The sequence below is a fragment of the Quercus suber genome, unplaced genomic scaffold (genome assembly GCF_002906115.3).
Source record: "Quercus suber isolate HL8 unplaced genomic scaffold, Cork oak 2.0 scaffold_186, whole genome shotgun sequence".
Lineage (NCBI taxonomy): Eukaryota > Viridiplantae > Streptophyta > Magnoliopsida > Fagales > Fagaceae > Quercus > Quercus suber.
The window spans coordinates 1,151,493-1,172,884 of record NW_027069644.1 but is presented as its reverse complement, the minus strand read 5'-3'; the positions used below and the strand labels follow the sequence as shown (position 1 = coordinate 1,172,884).

The 21,392-nt window shown below is 32.4% G+C and overlaps 1 pseudogene; it reads right to left on the bottom strand.

Annotated features, from left to right (window-relative positions):
* Window positions 1-16,581, bottom strand: part of LOC112004180 (uncharacterized) — a 29,552-nt pseudogene extending 12,971 nt beyond the window's left edge.
* Window positions 16,582-21,392: the final 4,811 nt, after the last annotated feature.

Sequence of the window (21,392 nt, the reverse complement as noted above, 5' to 3'; positions counted from 1 at the left end):
AGTGTATTAGTATATGGGATGATAAGTGGATTCCTAATTCTTCTTTGCATCAAATTATCTCTCCTAGAAAATCATGTTCACAGGTCTCTATTGTGAGTGATCTTATTGATGTGGAAAAGAAGTCATGGGATTTGTATATTCTTAGTCAGGTTTTTCTTCCTTTTGAGGTTGAAATTATTAAGGGAATTCCTTTAAGTAATCTTATGCCTGTTGATAAACAAATCTGGTCTGTAACACCCCATAATTTTATATAAATTTATTTCATATGCATAAATTAAAGAGGAGTCTCATAATTAAATGGATTTAATTGATTTGGGCCTAAGATATTAAAAATAAGATAAATACTATGGTATATGAAGCCCAAGGTGGCATAAGTAAATATATGAGCCTTGATAAGTTTTTAAAAACCCTAGCCTTTTACCTCTTAAGTTACATGTGTACATACATAAGAAGGTTCCTTTTGTTTCAGCCGTAACACACGATTAAGGTTTTCTTTTCTTCTATGCAGCTGTGTGTGGAAACCTGCAGGTATGATTTTCTCATGCTCTAAATTTAAGAAGTTTGAATATTCAATAGCTAGCAATTGTTATGAACCTAGACTATCATTATATTAATAGAAAAAGGGCTCCTATAATTGTTATTATATTAGATTAGGAATGGTCAATATGGCTGTATGTCAGGAAAGGGTACTCCACAGGCTTTGAAATTGTACCTAATAAAGTAATAGGCTTGGACCTTATCAATTCAAGTTTGTCACTATATGAAAGGTAAAAGGTTGCTTTATGGTTGATATTTATCTCTTATCATCCTTCCAGTGACGTGTATTCAGCTCTAAATTATTGTAGAAGGCAACAATGCTTTTCAAGCCTATAATATATTGTTAGCCCCTATAACGTAGGAATAAGAAATTATATATTATTTAAGTTAACCAATTTTTCATCCATGTATTGCCATTGTTCAAAAAATTGACTAGCAATATCTTATGTTTTATGGCATCAAGGGATTTATGGTGGCAAATATAGGTGAACACTATAATTAGAATAGTTGTGAAAATTTGGAAACCTGATTGACAAGTTCAGGCATCAAACGGGGCATTTCAATGCACCCATTTATCAATTTAATAACTGCAAGCCCAAGTAGTGATGGCCATGAATTCAATAGCCAAGCTCACTGACAAAGCTGAAATGTATTTCAAAGAAACTAGACACCTCCATAGGCCTTAATGATGATAGGTTAAACTATTCAAGTGTGAAAACTGATTTTAAGTGGGAAATTGTGTATTGATGGACCTATCTTTGGTGTTGCTAGATTCTAATTCTACTGATTTGTTGTGATTCAAGGGAGGTTGGTTTCATATTATTGCAACTAAGGATGCATTTGGATACTGCTTATTTTGCTGAAATCTGAAAACTGAAAATACTGTAGCAAAATAATTTTTAAATGTGTGAATAATGCTTTGTGACCCATTTTTAATGAAAGTTTTGGTAAAAAAAAGAGATTTGTCAGTCCTGTGAATAGTGCATGGGACCCACTAAAAGTGCTGAAACGCGTTTTATAAAAAAAAAAAAAAAAAAAAAAAAGCAAAACGCGGTCGCGCAAAACTCAGTATCTAAACGGATACTAAGAGGTAAGAGGTGTTTACTAATTTTGGGCGTTTTCCCAAAATAGTGTTAATTATTAAACTATATTATATCAAAGATATATGTTGATATTCTATATATAAATTGATATTTTATAAATGTTTGATGTGCACATTGACTATTTGTTTTATAAAAAACTTGTGGGAAAACCTAAATTTATTTAAACTTGTATGTGTGAATATATCTTTATATTTTTGAGAATTATGAATGGATTATTTTTGTGAGCATATTGAATATGTTTTAGAAACCTATGGCAAGTCGTGATTAAAAGCTCAGTATTGTATTTAGTCCTTAGCAATAGACAATCATACTGCAGCTAGTCCTTAGTAAGAGACGGTCTCAGAAAAGGGGACAATGCACATTTGATAGCTCCTTAGCAAGAAAGTATACTATTAAAGATCCATAAAGGAATCTCCTCAGCAAGGGAGTGCACCTTTAGGTTCCAAATGAGTCACCCTTAAAAAAGGGGATGAAAAGGAGGCTCCAATCCCAAAAAAGAGACAGCATAACCCTGTCAATGGGGCGCAAACGTTGACTATGAGAAAAGTCTAGAAAATTGTTTATATGATGGTATTGAAATATATATATATATATATCATGATGGCTCACAATATAAAGATATTTTTTTTATATGAAATATTTGATGATAAAATATTGATGAGTTACAAATTATGAATTTATTGTAAGAATTATTTATTTGGAAGGTTTGTTCTCATACCCCAATGTTAGTAAATTTCACTTATTGAGTTATCTCACCCTCCCCCCCTTAATTTCCCCTTATAGATACATTTGAGGGATTATTTGAGTAGAGATTCTTGAAAGACAACAGTTACGAACTATTTTGTGGAACTGAGGGTTTTATTAATATTTTTATGGTATTAAACATTGTACTAAAGAATTATTTTGATGATGTTTTATCTTTAGTGGATTAAAACTCTGACATTTGTGATGAGATTTTAGGTTGTTAGTTGCTTTTATTTAATATTTTTATAGATTATTTAAATTGAATAGACTTTTATTATTTATGATTTTGGGGCATTACATGGTCTGAGACTGCAAATGGAATTTTTTCAGTTAAGAGTGCTTATAAGATTGCTTTGGAGAAGATGCAGGAAACTGATGTGGGTGGCTCTGTTTCAGATGGTGGTACTATGCATGCCTATTGGAAAAAATTGTGGAAGTTTCAAGTCCCTAATAAGGTTAGACATTTTATTTGGAGAGCAGCCAAAGATATTTTGCCAACAAAAACTAATTTAGTCCATCGGCATGTGATTGTTGATGATTTATGTGATGAGTGTGGGCTGTATGCCGAGTCTCTGTTTCATTTGTCAATGGAATATCCTAAAGCTTGGGAAATTTAGGGCTTTACTTAATTTTCTCATCTACTTTCTTCAATGAATTTTCGAAGTTTTATGGACTTTTTGTGGTACATTGTAATGGTGGCTAAATGGTCAAATGATGACGTGGCCTTGGCTGTTACCATTGTATGGGCTTTATGGACAAATAGAAATGAAACACAGCATGGAGGGATGAGGAAATCTGCGAACCGGATTTTTCAGTGGTGTATCCAATACTTAGATGAATATTGGTCAGCTTGTAGTCTACCTATGAAGAAGTCTAATGCAGCAAAGAAAAACTGGGTGCCTCCTACGGGTTTAAACTATAAGGTGAATGTAGATGGTGCAATGTTTTCTGCTCAAAAAGCAGCTGGAGTAGGCATTCTAATCAGAGAGAATGAAGGACATTTTATTGCTAGACATAGTAAGAAGCTTAATCTTCCTTTGGGGGCGATTGAAACTGAGACTAAGGCATTTGCAGTGGGAATTGCTTTTACTGGGGAGATTGGGATTCGGGATTTTGTTTTGGAGGGTGACTCTCTTATTATTATACAAGCTTTGTGTGAATCTGCCCCAGCACCATCTTCGGTGGCTTCTCTAGTTTATGGTATTGTAGCTGCTGGTCATGATTTTAGGAGTGTGAACTTCTCCCATGTTTGTCGTAATGGAAATATTTCTACTCATTTGTTAGCTAAAAATGCTTTAGTCATTGTTGATTATTGTGTTTGGATTGAAGAGAGTCTTTATTTTATTGAACATGTTCTCCATAATGTATCTTTGGCTTTTACTAATTAATGAAGTTTCAGTTTGTTATCAAAAAAAAAAAAAATTGACTTTGAAAATGGCCATCATATTCATGATTGCTACTCTTTTCTGAAAAAAAAAAAAAAAAAAAAAATGGTCGGCAATCATGATGTCCATACCACAATTTGTGGTAAAGGATTGATCTGCCAGCCTTCTGTCAGAGAAAATTTCGCCGTACCATCACCATAAGATGGTGGCTTTCTTTTAGTAGTGCGGTAAGTTCGTGCCTGCGTGGGATCCTTTACTAGTTTGTTGTATCAAGGCTTGGCTTTTTGTTGATTGAAATGACACAGCATATTCTCATTCTGGACAACATGTAAACTTGGTTTGGCATTGTTGGTTTATAGAATTTGTAATAGAGTCAGCTAATTTATGCAATGGATTGCCTTGCATATACTGATTTCTAGGTATTTTTACCAGAGTCAACTAATTGATGCTAGTATAGGTTGACTTTTTAGGTTTTAAATATTGCTTGGCACTAACATTACATTAGCATTAGACAGAAATCGATAAAAGGAAGGAGAATTTGGTTAAGATAAAGATATATTAATTCCCAGTATTTCTCTACAAAACAAGAGGAAGTTCATAAGAAGTTACAACAAACACCCTTTCTCTATTATAAATTCAAAATCAGGGTGATTGTTTTTGGGTCTGTGGTGTTAAGGAGTTCTGTCATCCAGCCAAACCCTTTTCACAGCTTTCTCCTCTAGGCTCCAGGTCATCAAGGTCATCTGCAATTGAAACCACTCAGGTTCTGATACCTTTCATCATTAGATGATCAATCCAAGCTCCAAACTGGACCTGACTATCAAGGCTCTAGAATGAAGGATGCTTCACATATGAGCTTGGAACCAAAAATTTCTTGCTAAACAGCCAAGCAACATCTTGTACATATTTAGGCATTGTTATCAAAACTGTGTTTACTGAACGTTAGTCTCCACTCTCATTTACTACGTCGAAAAGTGAATTGTGAAATCATGTTTTTAAAAATAATTTTCAAAACAAGATCATTTCAGTTAAGGAAAATTATATGTTTATATTGTACTGTCAATACAAGAATTACATTGTAAACTAAACAAATGTTTACAATATTGCACACATTTACAAGAAGTGTACAATATTGTACATATTTGTATAAAAGTGTACAATGTTTTACACATTTATTTAGAGACATTGTAAATCTTACATTGATATACAATGTAAACTAAGAATTTTTCTTCAATTAAAATTGTGAAATTGTGCTTTTATTTTTTATTGTGTGTACAGTATGATACATATAATTAGTTACAATTGTGTAACTAGTAATGTGCAACAATAATTAGTGTAATTGTACTATAAGTTCATGAATCATGAATTGAGGAAATTCCTTTTTCTATACAAATTTTAAGCAATGAATGGCAACGTTTCTTCAAAAAATTTTGGTGTTGGCGCTTGTGGCAGTAAGACTTACTAGATTGGCTTAATCTTTTGTATGACTATTGAGAGGTAGCTAGCCACTGTAATCATTAAAAGAAAAATAAAACAAAAAGACTTAAATTGAGCATTATAAAGGGCCCGCTATATACAGTTATTTCCAGAAAAAGGCAACAAGAGGATAACGGAAAAGTTCATTAAAAAAAAAAAGAGGATAAGGGACAAGATAGGGAAGTCTTGGATGCAAGCGCCAATGGTATTGCAGGATTTGACTCGTCTCTCATGAGTCATTATCCATTGTGAAGAATAAGAGTGAACTTTTGATCTTCTAGGGTGGGCTGGAGCCTAGAGGTGATATCTAATTATGGAGTGAATCTAGGAAATTATTCTCTCAGCATATGTGAGATCCATGAATGTTGAAAACTAACTTGGTGTATAAAACACTTGTAAATGTTTTTAGACCTCTAAATACAAATATTCTAAAACAAGCTTATATTCAAACAATATATGTTTAGACCTCCAAATTACTCTAAGCCATTAATTAATTACAACCAGCAGAAATTAAAAGCTAAGTGTGCATTTGGGAACGCACGTTTTGCGTTTCAGATTTTTTTTTTTTTTTTTGAGCCGAAATGTTTGACTTTTCTGTGAACAGTGCACATTGCGCACTGTTCACAAACTCACAAATTTCACTTTTCAGCAATTTTTTCATTAAAAATTGGTCTCCCGATACTATTCACATATTTAAAAATTATTTTGCAACAGTGTTTTTCAGTTTTCAATTTTCAATTTTTAATTTTCAGTTTTCAGCTGTATCCAAACAGATCATAAGAGTAAGGGAAAGAGAGATGCAAACACAAGATAACACCGGCACGTGTTATCGAAGATGAAACTGAAAAACTCGGCAAAAAACCTCTTCGCTGCCCTCTAAGCGGTAAATGATCAACTAGAAAATCAGTTGGGATACATGAATAGCAATAGACCCCTCAAGCCTAATCTACCCAATTCACCTAAGCTCTCCAAGCTTCTTGCTCCAATAAGGTTATACCGAACCGTGTCTTCTCTAGCTTTCCAAATCCCACAATTAGTCCATTGCATCAACCAATGTGAATTGGTTCTCTCTTAAACTGCTTCCCAAACACCAAGGACCTTCTCACTACTCTGAATTTGGTGAGGTATTTATGATCCTCTCATGGGTATGACAATGAAAAGGGTGAGAGTAGAGGAATTTAGAGAATCAAGTGTATAAGATTGTGGATGAATCAATCTTGTTTTCTCTAGAGTTTCTCTCTCAAAATTCTCTCTGGAAGCCTTCTACATTTCATGGATATAAGGGTATTTATAGTATAATATGAGATGGAATGTGAAAAGTCACTTTTCAGCAAAACAGATTGCATTGGTGAGCCACTCGCAATTGGGATGAGTTGCGAGTTCCAATTGCCAGTTACTAGACTAGGTCAAACTGTACTTTTTGTCTTGTAGTGATCTAGCTGGCCTAACTCTTCATCTTCCTACATGCTTCACAAGTGTGCTTCATTTTGACGAGTCACCACTCGCGAGTCAGTTGCGAGTCACCTTCTTGTTGCACACTCTTAATCAAATTTTCACACTCTCTCACACACAACTTTTACATTATTCCCACCTAAATACAGGGTTTCTAAATGATGAATTATAAGCAAATTTCGCATGGAATAAAGCCAACACATAATTGAATAAATTAAACTTTACAAATGTATACGTCCAAAATAGCATTTGATGGCAATGCAGCTTTCATTTCATTTTTGTGCCCTATGATTGTCCTTTGTGTGTGTTATTTTTTGTATCTATTTTTCGTATCTCATAAATTTGGGAATTTATGAATATTCCCATAAGTTTCCACTTGATTTTGATGACCAAACAATCTAGTAGGAGTGCCCTTGAAAAGTACATAGAGTGATGTTGCAGAAACTTGAAGAAAGCACACATGATACTCTCTCTGATAGACAGTACCTAAACTGTTAGTTTTTGGGTAGTAAATCTCGAATCCATGAGAGGTTCCTTGAATCCACAAGGAGATAAAACTAGAATCCATTAGAGAAGAGTTTGAGAAAAATTCTGCAATTTTATTAATAATAATCTGATTTGCCTCTTATGGCTACAAAATATATAAATATTGAGAAAGTAAAACCCTAGGACGATTAGGAAACGCCTAAAACTCTAATTCGTACTAATTACGAGATTAGGTGGCAAAATACCGATTTTTACCAAAAATAATAAAATTAAGTTAAATACAAAACTATAAACAACCGACCTTAAGGATTATCCCAAAATAGAAGGGATCTTATTCTGACTTTTAAACTAAAGTTATTAAGAAAAAAAAATTATTATAAATAGTAAAAACACTTTTTTTGAAGCCTTAATGAAGGAATTTTCCTAAATTTAGGCAACACTCTTAAGTTTGGATCAAAATGCCATTTCCCTTCAACCTGCTAAATTTCATGCAATTTCAACACTGTCACCCCAATCACTTTTACTGGCATTCTTCTTTGATCTTGTACTATGACTTTTGGCGTCCTTGCTCTACAAAAGCATGTACTGTCTGTTCTCTGTTATGAAAAGTAAAAGAGATTTTAAAACGAAGATAGAAAAACTTCGTGAAGAAACTATGCACTGATATATAAAATCTTTGAATATATCAAGATGTTCCAGAACATGCTGCAAGAAAGAAACACGTCTCATATTTTATGAAACAAAGAAGATGCATTTTGACTCACTCTAAAATACCCACAATATAACCCATAACCTAGGTTAAGCTGCCATCCTCATCACAAGTATAATATTCGGTAATTTTTTCCTAATTTATATTTACCCTAAAATATTATGGGAAAATACTAGAGATACAAACTTTTTTACAAAATCTTCTACAAACTGCTGATGTGGTGAGTGATTATTAGTAAATAAAACAGTGATGTTATTAGTAGGTCTAGACAAAAACCAATAAAAAGTTACTCACAATAACAATTTGTAAAAATGTTGTAAACTAATTTGTAGATATAGCATTACTCAATATTATGGGTATTTTAAAGTGAATTTTTGTTGTTGTTTTGTGTGTGAGCGTGGGAGGGGGAGTGGGGTTCTAAAAGAAAAGGCTCCATTGAATGTAACAATACATGCTGCACATTGTCCATAATATAATGCATGCATGAATACAAGAATTTAAGAGTTAAAAGGGCATACTTGTCGTTAAATTCAAAGCTCAAAATCGTCTGGTTACAACTTTAATTTTTTTTTTTTTTAAATAAAAAAAAGGTCCACTTGGGGGCCTAGCCACCGAAGTAGCCCAACGAGGCAACGAGTAAGATTCGGCCATTATTCTTTCTGCTTCATCTCGTCTCATATGGCTCAAGCCCACTTGAAGAGATTTCTTTCGGGGAACTTTTGGAAGCGTGGTTTGGAGGATCTAATGAAGGATTTTTGGCACTTTTGAGCGTTATGGAAATGGAAGAGGAACTATATGGGCTTGGAGCAGCCCATGATGTCTCACGTATAAGTCCAAAATTCAGAAACAAATCTATGCTATATGAATTTTTCATTTCAGGCTCATTCCTTGTTTCTAGGGGATGTGTAATGAACCCGCAAACCCGTAAAAACCAATTTGATCCAACCAAACTCAACAGGTTGGGTCAGTTTTAAAGGGTTAATGAGTTGAGTTGGGTCATGAAATTTTTTTGCAGTGAATTGGGTTGGGTTTGAGTCATAAGATTTACAAATCTGCCTAACCTGACTCAACTCACTTATATTTAATATATTTTTAAATTTTTAAAAAATATATTATGTAATTTTGTTATTTACTTTTTTGCCCCTCTTCCTAAATAAAATCCAAATTCTAAGTTCTTTTCATAGAGTTTGTGTTTATTCGGTGTTATACTTATGATTAGGGGTGTTCGCGGTACGGAGTGGTGAGGTTTTGGGCCATTTTTAGCATTGCACTTTGCGGTGAGGTTTAGCTAAAACCATAACTGCACCATACCTTGTTTTTACGGTCACATGTGCGGTGTGGTGTAGTTTAGAATTTAGTTAAAACCATAACCGCACCGCACTGCACCACACCTCATTTTTGCGGTCACATGTGGTGAGGTTTTGGGTCATTTTTAGCATTGCACTTTGCGGTGAGGTTTAGCTAAAACCATAACTGCACCACACCTTGTTTTTACAGTCATATGTGCGGTGTGGTGCGGTTTAGAATTTAGCCAAAACCATAACCGCACTGCACCTCATTTTTGCGGTCACATGTGCGATACTATGTATAAGATGCGGTTTGAAATTGGTATATTTTTCAAATTTTGGGCTTTTCCTACTCAGCCCAAAACTAATTTTTCCCTTTTTTTGGCCCAAGTTTTAAATTATTAAGCTAGTTTTTCTTTATTTTGGATTGGCTTTTCTAGTCAACACTTGCTAGGGTCATTAAACTTTTTTTTTTTTTTTTGAAAACTAGGGTTATTAAACTATTAATAATATATTTAATATTAAAAAAAATATATATATTAATATATAGAAAGGGTGCGGTTTTCTTATTATAAAACTGCAAACCGCACTGCACCATGCGGTGTGGTGTGGTGCGGTTATGTCATTTTGCGGGCGGTTTTGGTGTTGTTTTTGCAGTTTGTGCAGTTTATGCGATTTGGTGAACACTCCTACTTATGATTATTTTGTTATAAATTTGTTTTTATTTGTGGTATTGTTGTTCTAATGCTTAGTTTAATAATAATAACAGTAATTAAAAAAAAAAATTGTCCAACTCATAAGTCCAATCCGACCCAACCTAATCCACATGGATTGAGTTGGACTCTTGTGATGGGTTGGGTTGGATTGAATTTTTTTTTAACCCATCATGATAGGTTGGGTTGAAAAAACTCTTCAACCTGACCCATGCACTCCCTTACTTGTTTCATATTGCCACCTCTCTATGCACAAAGTTCTTGAAGTGTTAGCCGCATGTTGTAATTATCTCTTAAAAAAATGTTGGTTTCTCATTGATTAGCATTTAATGGTGGATTCGCACACCACCATCATTCATATTTATAAGATTCTACTAGTTAGGGCACTATGTGTAAGGCACGTGCTTGCCGTGAAATAAAAGTAGTGATTAAGGTCAATTCTAAATTTTATTTATATCACAAAACTAAAATATAAATCATTTAATTTTTAAAATACATAGAGATTTACATTAATTAAAAAAGATTGATTTTAAGAATTTTGATAATTATGTCATAAAAAGTTAATCTCATTCGTATAAATATTTTGATCTCACACAAAGTTAGGGTAGCTATTTAACATATAAATATTTATTTTACTATAATAGTTTATTTAGTACCTATTTGCTAAGGTTATATACCCATTCAATAAATTTTTTTGAGAATGATAACAAATATCATCATCTTCCAACAATAAGCAACTAAGTTGTGCTAAGAAAAGAAAAAGAAAAAGAAAAAAAAAGAAAAAAGATAACAAAAGGCATGTGTCATCAAATTTTCCATTAGATAAATTATAAGTTTCGAAAATTTAAACCTAGAAAATCAATGTTCTTTAGATAACAAATAAAATACCTTATATCATCATTCAAACTTTCCAAGCATTACTACCATCTAAAACTCAAAATATGTAACAAAATTTTTTGGATGTTAAAATTTAGTTAGAGTATTTTAGACATTACACAATAAAATATTTTAAGAATCATAAACTTTCGTTAAAGTTTAACTGAGATAATCACAATATGACATATTTGCTCTTTCCAAAATATATTAAGGGAAAAATTGCTTGATTTTAAAATTTAAGAAGGAACTGTAAACTACTGCAAACATAAAGGATGAAAAGTGTTTTTATCCTAAATTTTTGTTTTTGTTTTTTTTTATTTTTGTATGTAAAATTATGTGTTTTTACTTAAAATGGTGAGTAAAGAAAAAAAAAATACAAAAAGTTAACTCAAGAAAATTGTACGTTAAACAGTAAATTTTGGCTGAACAAAATTGATTAAACCAATAAAAAATTTCTAGAAACACAACATAATGGCACAACATTTTCATAATACCTTTATAATTTTGTTATATTTTATTTTGACTTGTAAAGAATTGGCAGCTCAACAATTTTGAAAATATTGTGACACTAACAAGATGTCTTAACATTTTCATGAAAGAAATGTTATATCCACAACATTTTAATAATAAATTATAAGTAGTAAGTTGTAACAGGTTATTATTAGTAGGAAAAAAAGTAATTTCATTGGCAAGTTTAAATTAGAACCAATAACAATTTATTACTTATGATTTGTTATGAAAGTGTTGTGAAAAATGTTGTGAATATAGCATTTTATTTTTCACAATACCTTTATTTTTAGTTATGGTTGGTTCCAATATGATATTTTATTATTTTATTTTGACCTATAAAAAATTAATACCTCAAAAACTATGAAAATATTGTGCCAATTTATTATTTTAATATTTTATTATTTTGTGAAATATTGCGAATTGAACAAACTAAAAATAATGTAGAAAACTACTATAGCTTTATGCATTAAAAAAAAAAATGTAGCCAATGAAAATGTGCAAATTGAACAAACCAAAAATATTGTAGCGAAGCTACTGTAGTTTTAAGGCCTTCAATCTTTTATATATAGATAATATAATATAAAACAAAAATAAACTGATGTACTTGAGAAGAAAAAAATTTATCTCACCAGATTGACCAACTACCTTGAATAAGTATGAAATGTTTTTTTAGTAGCATTAGAATGAGTCCAAAAACTTGACTAAACCAAAATACTATCCCTAACACTATTCCTAAGCTTTTTGACTCTTTTTATATAGTTAACAAATATAACAATTTACCAAGTAGGATTTGTTATAAAAATGTTATAGATGTAGCATTTTTTTTTTTTCACAATACCTTTATTTTTAGTTGTAGTTAGTTTCAGTATGATATTTTATTATTTTATTTTGACATATAAAAAAGTTACACTTCAACAATTGTGAAAATATTGTGGCAATTTGTTGTGTTAATTTTTTATTATTATCGTATGAGCAATTTAAAAATAAAAAATAAAAATAAAAAGAAGGAGGGAGGAGGCAAGTATAACTGTATAATTATAATAGTGGGACTAAATAAAATGAAAGTACTGTGCACAGATACTGTAGAGCAAGTATGCATTCACTTTTTATATATATACTAGTTAGGGCAGCATGTGCAAGACACGTGCTTGCTGTGGAAAAAGAGTAGTGATTAAGGTCAATTTTATATTTTATTTGTATCACAAAACAAATATATAAATTATTTTATTTTTAAAATAAATAAAGATTTACATTAATCAAAAGAGACATTAATTTTAAGAATTTTGATAATTATGTCATAAAGATTTAATCTTATTTGTATAAGAATTTTGAATAACTACAAAGTTAGGGTAGCTATTTAACCTATAAATATCTATTTTACTATAATAGTTTTTTAGTATCTATTTGCTAAAGGCAATGTATACACTTACTAAAAACTTCTAAGAATGATAACGAATATCATCATTTTTCAACAATAAAAAATTGAGTTTGCTAAGAAAATTAAAAATAAAAAAGATAACAAAAGGCATATGTTATCAAATTTTTCATTAGATAAATTATAAGTTTTGAAAATTTAAACCTAGAAAATCAGCATTCTTTAGATAATAAATAAAACACCTTATATTATCATTCTAACTTTCCAAGAATTTCTACTGTCTAAAACTCAAAATACATGAAGAAAATTTTTGGGATGTTAAAATTTAGCGGGAGTAATTTAGACATTACACAATAAAATATTTTAAGAATTATAAGCTTTAATTAGGGTTTAACTGAGAGAATAACAATATGACATATTTGCTATTTTCCAAAATATTAAGGGAAAGATTGCTTGATTTTAAAATTTAAGTAGGAATTGTAAACTACCCCAAACATAAAGGATGAAAACTGTTTTTTTTTTTTTCCTAAGTTTTTGTTTCTGTTTTTTTGTGTAAAACTATGTATTTTTACTTAAAATGGTGTGCAATGAAAAAAAATAAAAAAGTCAACTCAAGAAAATTGTATGTGAAATAGTAAATTTTGGCTCAATAAAACTGATTAAACCAACAAAAAAATTCTAAAAACATAACAGAATGACACAACACTTTTATAATACTATTATAATTTTGTTATATTTTACTTTGACTTGTAAAGAATTAACATCTCAGTAGTTTTGAAAATATTGTGATAACAATAAGAGATCTTAACATTTTCACACATAAAATGCTATATCCATGACATTTCATAACAAATCATAAGTAGTAGGTTGTTACAAGTTTTTATTGGTGGGAAAAAAACATAGCTTCATTGGAAAGTTTAAATTAGAACCAATAACAATTTACTACCTATGATTTGTTATGAAAGTGTTGTGAAAAATATTGTAGATGTAGCACTTCTTTTTTCACAATATTTTTATTTTTAGTTATGGTTGGTTCTAGTATGATATTTTATTATTTTATTTTTCCCTATAATGAATAACACTTCAACAATTGATAAAATATTGTGCCAATTTGTTGTATTAACATTTTATTATAATGTGAAATAATGCGAATTGGACAAACCAAAAATAATATAGCAAATCTACTGTAGCTTTACACATTCAAAAAAAAAAAAAAAAAAAAAGCGGCCAATGAAACAGTGAAAATTGAACAAACCAAAACTACTATAGTGAAGTTACTGTAATTTTTTCCATTCATCCTTTTTATATACAGAATGTAAATTTATATTGTAAACACATAACAATTGTCAAATGTTGTACACATTTGCAAAATATGATATATATATATATATATATATATATATATTTACAAATGTATATAATATTTGCCACTTTTTGTGTGTATCCAATATAAGCTTACATTACAAGTACAAAGTAAACATATAAAGATCTTAAAAAAACAAAAAACAAAAACAAGCTCAAACCAAATTGGTGAACTTAAAAATAAAAATTAAAAAAAGAAATGCTCACTAAACCAAAAACACTGTTAAAACACTGTTCATGAGCCTATTAGCTCTTTTTATACATAGAGATTTTAAAGCATATTTTTAGGTAGAAAGTTAGGTTGATCTTCTTCTTTAAAAGTATATTATTGTAACTCAATTAGTTGACAATTTTTGTGGTGATATTTAGGAATCCTCCCCCTATTTGAATTATCCATCAAAAAAAAAAAATGACAAATAAATTAAATTAAATTTTTCTTCTTTTTGTGTGTGCGTGTATATATATATATATATATATGATAAAAGAAGAGTAGAAGGTGGTTTTTTTTATTTTTAGTCTAAAAATTGTTGATGAAAGGAAAATTAGGAATAACCACACAGTTTCGTCGCTTCTTTTCGTAACGCTTCTTGCAGGTTACTTCTTGTGACTTGTGAGGGTCATTACTCATTAGTAATAGCGACCTATTTCGACTTAGAAACTTCAAGACTGCGTTAAAAACAGGTTACATGGCTATTGTTCTTTCGAAGTAACAAATAGAATTTCGACTCAATAACCAGATAATATCCAAAAACAAAGGTCGACTTCATAGGTGTTCTTTAGCACTAGTAGTTAGCCCAACTGGAAAATTTTGTCTACGCCTTGTTGCTCGAGCTGCTCTTCTTTCAACAGCAGCTTCAAGGTAATTTTTTTTATAATTAATTTTTAAGCAAATTAGTATTCTTCTTTAAATTTTGTGATGATATTTTTGTTTTTCATTTTATATTTGATTGCTGAGAAAAAACAGTGAAAGAAAAGAAATTTCAATGTCATGGAGCTTGGAATCTCTATTATTGTGTTGAGGCAATATTACTGACTCTTGGCTTGTGCATCTTCTTTTGTTTTACCATATTGGGTATTTCAAAGTTTGAGTTTTTAATGAATGGAACTAGTTTTGGGACTTGTTTGGTTGGTGAGAAAATGTTGGAAAGTGAAAGGAATTAAGGAATTTGAATTGGGTTGCTTTTTATTTGTTTCGGTTTTTTTATTGGGTAGTTTAAAGTATGAGTTTTTGTGGCACTCTTTTATAGCTTAGGAAGGGTGGAAAAACTGAAAATAAAAAGGAATTTAGATAGTATGATTGGGTCTAAGTAAGCTCAGTAGCCATTTTATGATACTTGTAGTTCTACCATTTTATAGTTCTTGTGAATATTCTGGCTCTAATTTTTCAGTTTTCCTCCTAAGATTCTTATAAGAGATAGCTAAAAGCCTTGTTGCTCAATTGTCACCCCCTAGTGTCTCCAACAAAAACATCCAGGATTCAAGGCTCCCTTCCCTATTGTAATTATGGAATTATCAATAGAGAGAGAGAGAGAGAGAGAGAATTTTGCATATGGATGACATATATATATATATATATATATATTGACAAAGCAAAGTATGATCAAGAGTTGGCTTTTTGTTGATTGAAATGACACAGCATACTCTTATTCTTGAGACCATGTAAACTTGGTTTGGCATTGTTGGTTTCTGGAATTTGTAGTAGAGTCAGCTAATTATGCTATGGATTGCCTTGCATGTGCTGATTTCTAGGTATTTTTAGTAGAGTCAACTTATTGATGCTAGTATGGATTGCCGTTTTTGGTTTTCGTTGCTTGGCATTAACATTAGATTAGCATTAGTCAGAAATTGATAAAAAGCGGGAGCAATTTGGTTAGGATAAAGATAAATTAATTCCCAGTATTTCTCTACAAAACAAGAGGAAGTTCACAAGAAGTTACAACAAACACCCTTTCTCTATTCTAAATTCAAAATCAGGATGATTTGTTTTTGGGTCAGCGGTGTTAAGGAGTTCTATCATCCAGCCAAGCCCTTTTCACAGCTTTCTTCTCCAGCTCACGTGCAATTGAAACCACTCAGGTTCTGAGACCATTCATCATTAGATGATCATTCCAAGTTCCATATTGGGCCTGACTATTGAGGCTCTGGAATGAAGGATGCATCACATATGACCTTGGAACCAAAATTTCTTGCTAAACAACCAAGCAGGCTCTTGTACATATTTAGGCATTGTAGTGAAAACTGTGTTTCTTGAACATTAGTCTCCACTCTCATTTACTTAGTCGAGAAGTGAGATCAAGGAAGATATCTTCCCTGCAGGGGATTGTGAGACCACCCATGGGATGATTATATCCATATTCTTCTTCAGCTTAACTTAGCAAATCTTGGAATAAAGGCTGGCTCAAGTATGATATTGGAACCACAAATCTCTTCTTTTGGGTCTCCCCAATATAGACTGCAAAATAGCCCTTTGGACCATCTATTGCCTTCAAAGCTGCTTGGCTTGCAGTAGTTGAAGACCATTGAAGAGTTTGCATAGCATGAATAATGCCAGGCAAGCGGAAACCCATGCTTTTATCTTTCTAGAGGAAGAAGGGAACAATATCTCAAAGGAGTTGCAAGACTTGTTTTGATCGTGAATACAGAGACTTGTGTTTCTTGTCAACCAAAGATATGTGTGTATATATAGATGAAATGGTTGCAGAAATTCCTCTCACAGGAATTGAGTGGTGAAAATTGGAGAGGCATATACATGCACTAATGAAAGACGTTAACCTGAGCAATCACATGGATTTGTCTTCCAACTCATCTTGATAAATCATGTGTGATTGGCCAAAGCTGTTTACTTTTAGAGAAACATCAAGTCCTACCTCTTCTTAGTTGGCTGCCAACAGAAAACCCAGTAGAAGTCATCATTTATTTGGATAGATGAAATATCTTCTAAAATTAAGCCTTTAAATTTAGATTAGAGACATTAAATTTAAATTTAGATCAGCATGACGATATGGACAGAATCATTAAATAGAAGATACATCTGAGTTTCAAATATATACCCCTTTTAACTTGTAAAATAAGAAGTTGTGGATAACTTGAATAAAATCTCATTTGGTAGGTATCCAAGCTCAGAATAGATATTTGAAGGGTTTGTACTCATTGTAGTTAGAATTTATTAAACATATAAACCTAAAATGAGCATATCATATCTCTAGACTCTATGCAATGAACAAAAAGATTCTTCCCCCCACCCTCCTTTCCAAAGTGAATGAAAGCTTTGTTGGTAGACATTTGAGCTTTAAAAACCCTTTAACAGACTCAGTTCAAATGACATATACCCTACTGCTCGTCCCCATCACTACCAAACAAACTTTGAAATGCCAAAATGCTGGTTTACATGATGTTATTATAGCAAAGAAATCAACCACTTGTAGTATTTAATATCAGTAAGTTTAACCATATCCCGGGGAAGGCACATTACAACATAGTAGATATGCTGCAAACAATGTCAAGTGATGTTAACCAAATGGACTCTATTAGTATCATGACACATTTTCATAAACCAAGTGAGAATATATAAATTAGGTATGAGGTTATTTGAACCATATATGGATGGTTTTTTGAAACTTATTTTGTAGAATGGGGTGACATAACAACTTACGTTTCAATTATCTTATAGAAATGAGTGCTGTGTACTATTATTGTTTGTATCAGATGCTACTACATCAACTTTTCTAAAGATCATTGTTTAAATGCAAATAAGCATGGAGCCCGTCAATGATTACTCAAGAATATATGGCNTTCCCGTAGGTATCAATCACGCTCCTGTCCGAGGGAACGTGCAGCAGGGTTTTGAGGGGCTATTGTGGGGCTGTGGGCCTAACAACCTCAACCCATCGCGTAGTAGGCCCAAGGTCGACGCTGAGGAAGACTGACCATCCAAAGTTAAGTTGGGGGAAAGCCTCTTTTTTGACCCACGCCGAGACCTCTTCGTCCTCGGCATACTAAGGATAATTTTGGGAAGAGACAAGCCCAGAGCAAGCTGTGCACATTCACACTTAATGCATTCACCTAACCCCTCTGGCCCATTAATAGGGGATAACCCCTTAGTAGGGCAACGTTGATCAGAGTGAACCACTTGAGTACTGATAAGGCCTCTGATGGGACGGACGGCCAGAAGAGAGGCGAATGGATGATTAACAGATGGAAGAAGGAGATAGGAGATGAAAACTATATAAGAAAAGCAAGTAAAGTAAAAAAAGGGGGGGGAAGAAGGAGAAGAAAAGGGGCTCCTTGGACGGGCCGAGGAGCATCCGCCAGTTGTAAATAAACTCTAAGTATTTTTAATAAAAAAGAGTTCATGCTTGGTGAACGACGGCTAGCGCCTAAACCTTTAACCCACTCTCTACAAATTTATTGTTTGGGCTTGTTGAGCTGAAAACCCATTCATACTCAGGGTCAAATCCAAATTGAGTCCCTACAATATATATATATATATATAGATGACTTATAAATTTGAATTGTTTTTAGTTATACAAAAAAAAAAAAAAAAAAAAAAAAAGGCTCATAAATATAAAATCATTCAAACTCTCTCTTCCTCTAATTTTTTTGGTAGCCTCTCTTCCTCTAATTTATATATAGTGTTAGATATATGATTGTGTTTTTATGATTTATTTATAGGCGAAAAGCACATTTTCGTCCCTACATTTTCACGCGATTTCCATTTTGGTCCCTAAATTTTTTTTTACTGCTTTTAGTCCCTATCCTGGAAAACGCGTCTCGTTTTTGTCCCTGCCGTTACATTAGAAACAGAAATTGCACAGGTGGCAAACGGAAGATGACGTGGCCATTAAAATAATAATAAAAAATATTATTTGACATTAAAAAATGCCACGTCAGCACCTAAATTAAAAAAATTAATTTATTAATTTTAACTAAAGAAAAAAAAATTAAAAACTAAAAAAAAATTAAAAACAGAAAATGAGAAAACAACATTAAACTAGAATCAAAGATCAAACCCGACATTTTCCTTTATTTGAAATCCAAATAAAAAACATTTTGTTCATTGCTCATCCACTAGATTCAACTTACTAAAGCTCTCTCTCATCTAAATTGAAGCTCTCTTTCATCTAAAGCTCTCTTTGTCTCTCATATCAAAATCTCTGTCTCTATCTCTCTTTTGGCATTCTCTTTGGATCTGGGTTGAGAGAAAGAGATGGCTTCTCCGCCTCTCTCACGCAAAGCGAAGCCGATACGATCGGCCAAAACCCCTCAGTCCTCGCTGTGTTCGAGGACCGCCGTCGCGAGCTTCACACCACTCAGTCATTATCGGTCTTCTCGATACTGGAATCTGGCCAGATCGGCGTAGCTTTTCTGACACCACTCGGTCTTCTTGGTCCGGTTCCGTCTCGGTGGAAGGGAGCTTGTTGGTGGGTGCTGGGTTTGACTGGGTTCGTTGGTTGGGATTGAAGGGAGCTTTTCCGACACCACTCGGTCTTCTCGGTCCTGTTCGTTGACTGGTTTCATTGTTGTTGGTTTGATCGGTGATCGTTTTAGGCATTTGGGGTTTGGGGTTTGCTAGGTTGTTGTTGGAATTTCACATTTTGAATTCCGCATTTGGGTTGTTGTTGGAATTTCGCATTTGGGTTTTGGGGTTTGCTGGGTTTGGGGTTTGGGGTTTGCTGGGTTGTTGTTGTTGTTGTTGGAATTTCGCATTTTGAAATTTCTTTTTGTTTTTTAAGTTATTAACTTGTAGTGGTATGGGTGTTGCTGGGTTTCTATTCTTAGGATGGTTTGGTTTGGTTTGGTTTGGGTGTGATTTAGTGTGAGTTTTCCTGTGTTTGTTCTTGTTCAACCTCTTTAACTTGGTGATGTTCATGTTTTTTTTTTTCCCTGTAGGTTTGATGTTCATGTTCTTTGATGTTCATGCTCTTTGATTTTGGGTTTGATGTTTCCTGCTGGGTTTATTTTTTGATTTAAGAAGAACAAGTTTTTATGTTCTTATATTTGTAATTTTTTGTTTGTAATTCTGTTTTTAATTTTTTTTTAGTTTTTAATTTTCTTTTTCTTTAGTTAAAATTAATAAATTAATTTTTTTTAATTTAGGTGCTGACGTGGCATTTTTTAATGGTAAAGTGAAAACAGGTCTAACCTCAGGTGGGTTTACTGTAATTATCCCTATGTATAAACTTGAATTTTTATTTATTTAATGACCAACATTTATAGATAATAATGACCAATAGATGAATAACTGTTGTCACATTAAATGGGTCAAATGTTACGTCAATCAAATAAATGCACAACATTAATAGATAAATAGCTAATAGCTGGAAGATACACCTACAGAAGGCAACCTGTCTCCACAAAGAGTAGTACTCTTTCCATATGCTTTTGGACCTCTCAATATATATATATATATATATATATGCTCTTTAGAGTCTTGATTTAAGCATTGGGGACTTAGGCTAGTGCCACACTGGTACCCCCTCCGATTATCCCTCTCTCTTTTGCAGGGTTGTTGGATCATCCAATGTCACCCCTTTGAAAACATCTTCCATCAACATCTCTAGACGAACTACCCAACTAAAAGTGAATTTTCACTCTTAACAGTTTTCATGGTTCCAAAACATACTATTCGAAAATATTTATTGCTTTTTCGAAATTGATTTGAGTTGGGAATGTTTTATATTAGTAATGATTTCTCTCAAAAAGTTTTTATACGCAGTTGGTCTCTGTTTCATCAATATTTTCTTCATTTGACTTCATTTTTGTTGGGAATTGCATTTTGGCTAAGCGCCTGTCTTTTTTATGCCCTTCTCTTAACTGATTATGATTATCGTTCTCGATAAGTTTGCATAATGTTTCTGTGTTTGATTATTGGCCACAGTGTGATATGTTGGTTTGGGTTTGGTTTTTGTTTATAGAAGAATGTTTTTTCAAATACAACACAAATAATTTGTGGCCCATTTGTAACAAACTATGTGGATCAAATTTCAGATATGTTATTTCAGCAAACCATTTGTCACCACACATATGCTTGTTAAGGGATTTCATAGCATTTAGACAATGTCGCGCTCATTGCAACACAAACATGCAAGAAAAATTAACGGTTCACGTGGTGATGTTTTGAGAAACATACAGTGAGGAGAGAGTTGGTGGTCATATGAACTAGGGCCTAATTTTGAAGGGTTGCCTGGTTGAATGGAAGCACAAACCAGCAAGCAATCCGCGGTTTAAAGAAACATTTTCATGTCTGTTGGCTAACTCTCTTTTACACAACTTAAATCTTCCTTGCATTTCACAAGACTCTCCTATGCTTCTTTTTTTTGGTTGATTACATGAAAATTCTGATACAGAAATGAGACTAATATCGAACTTAAATATATGG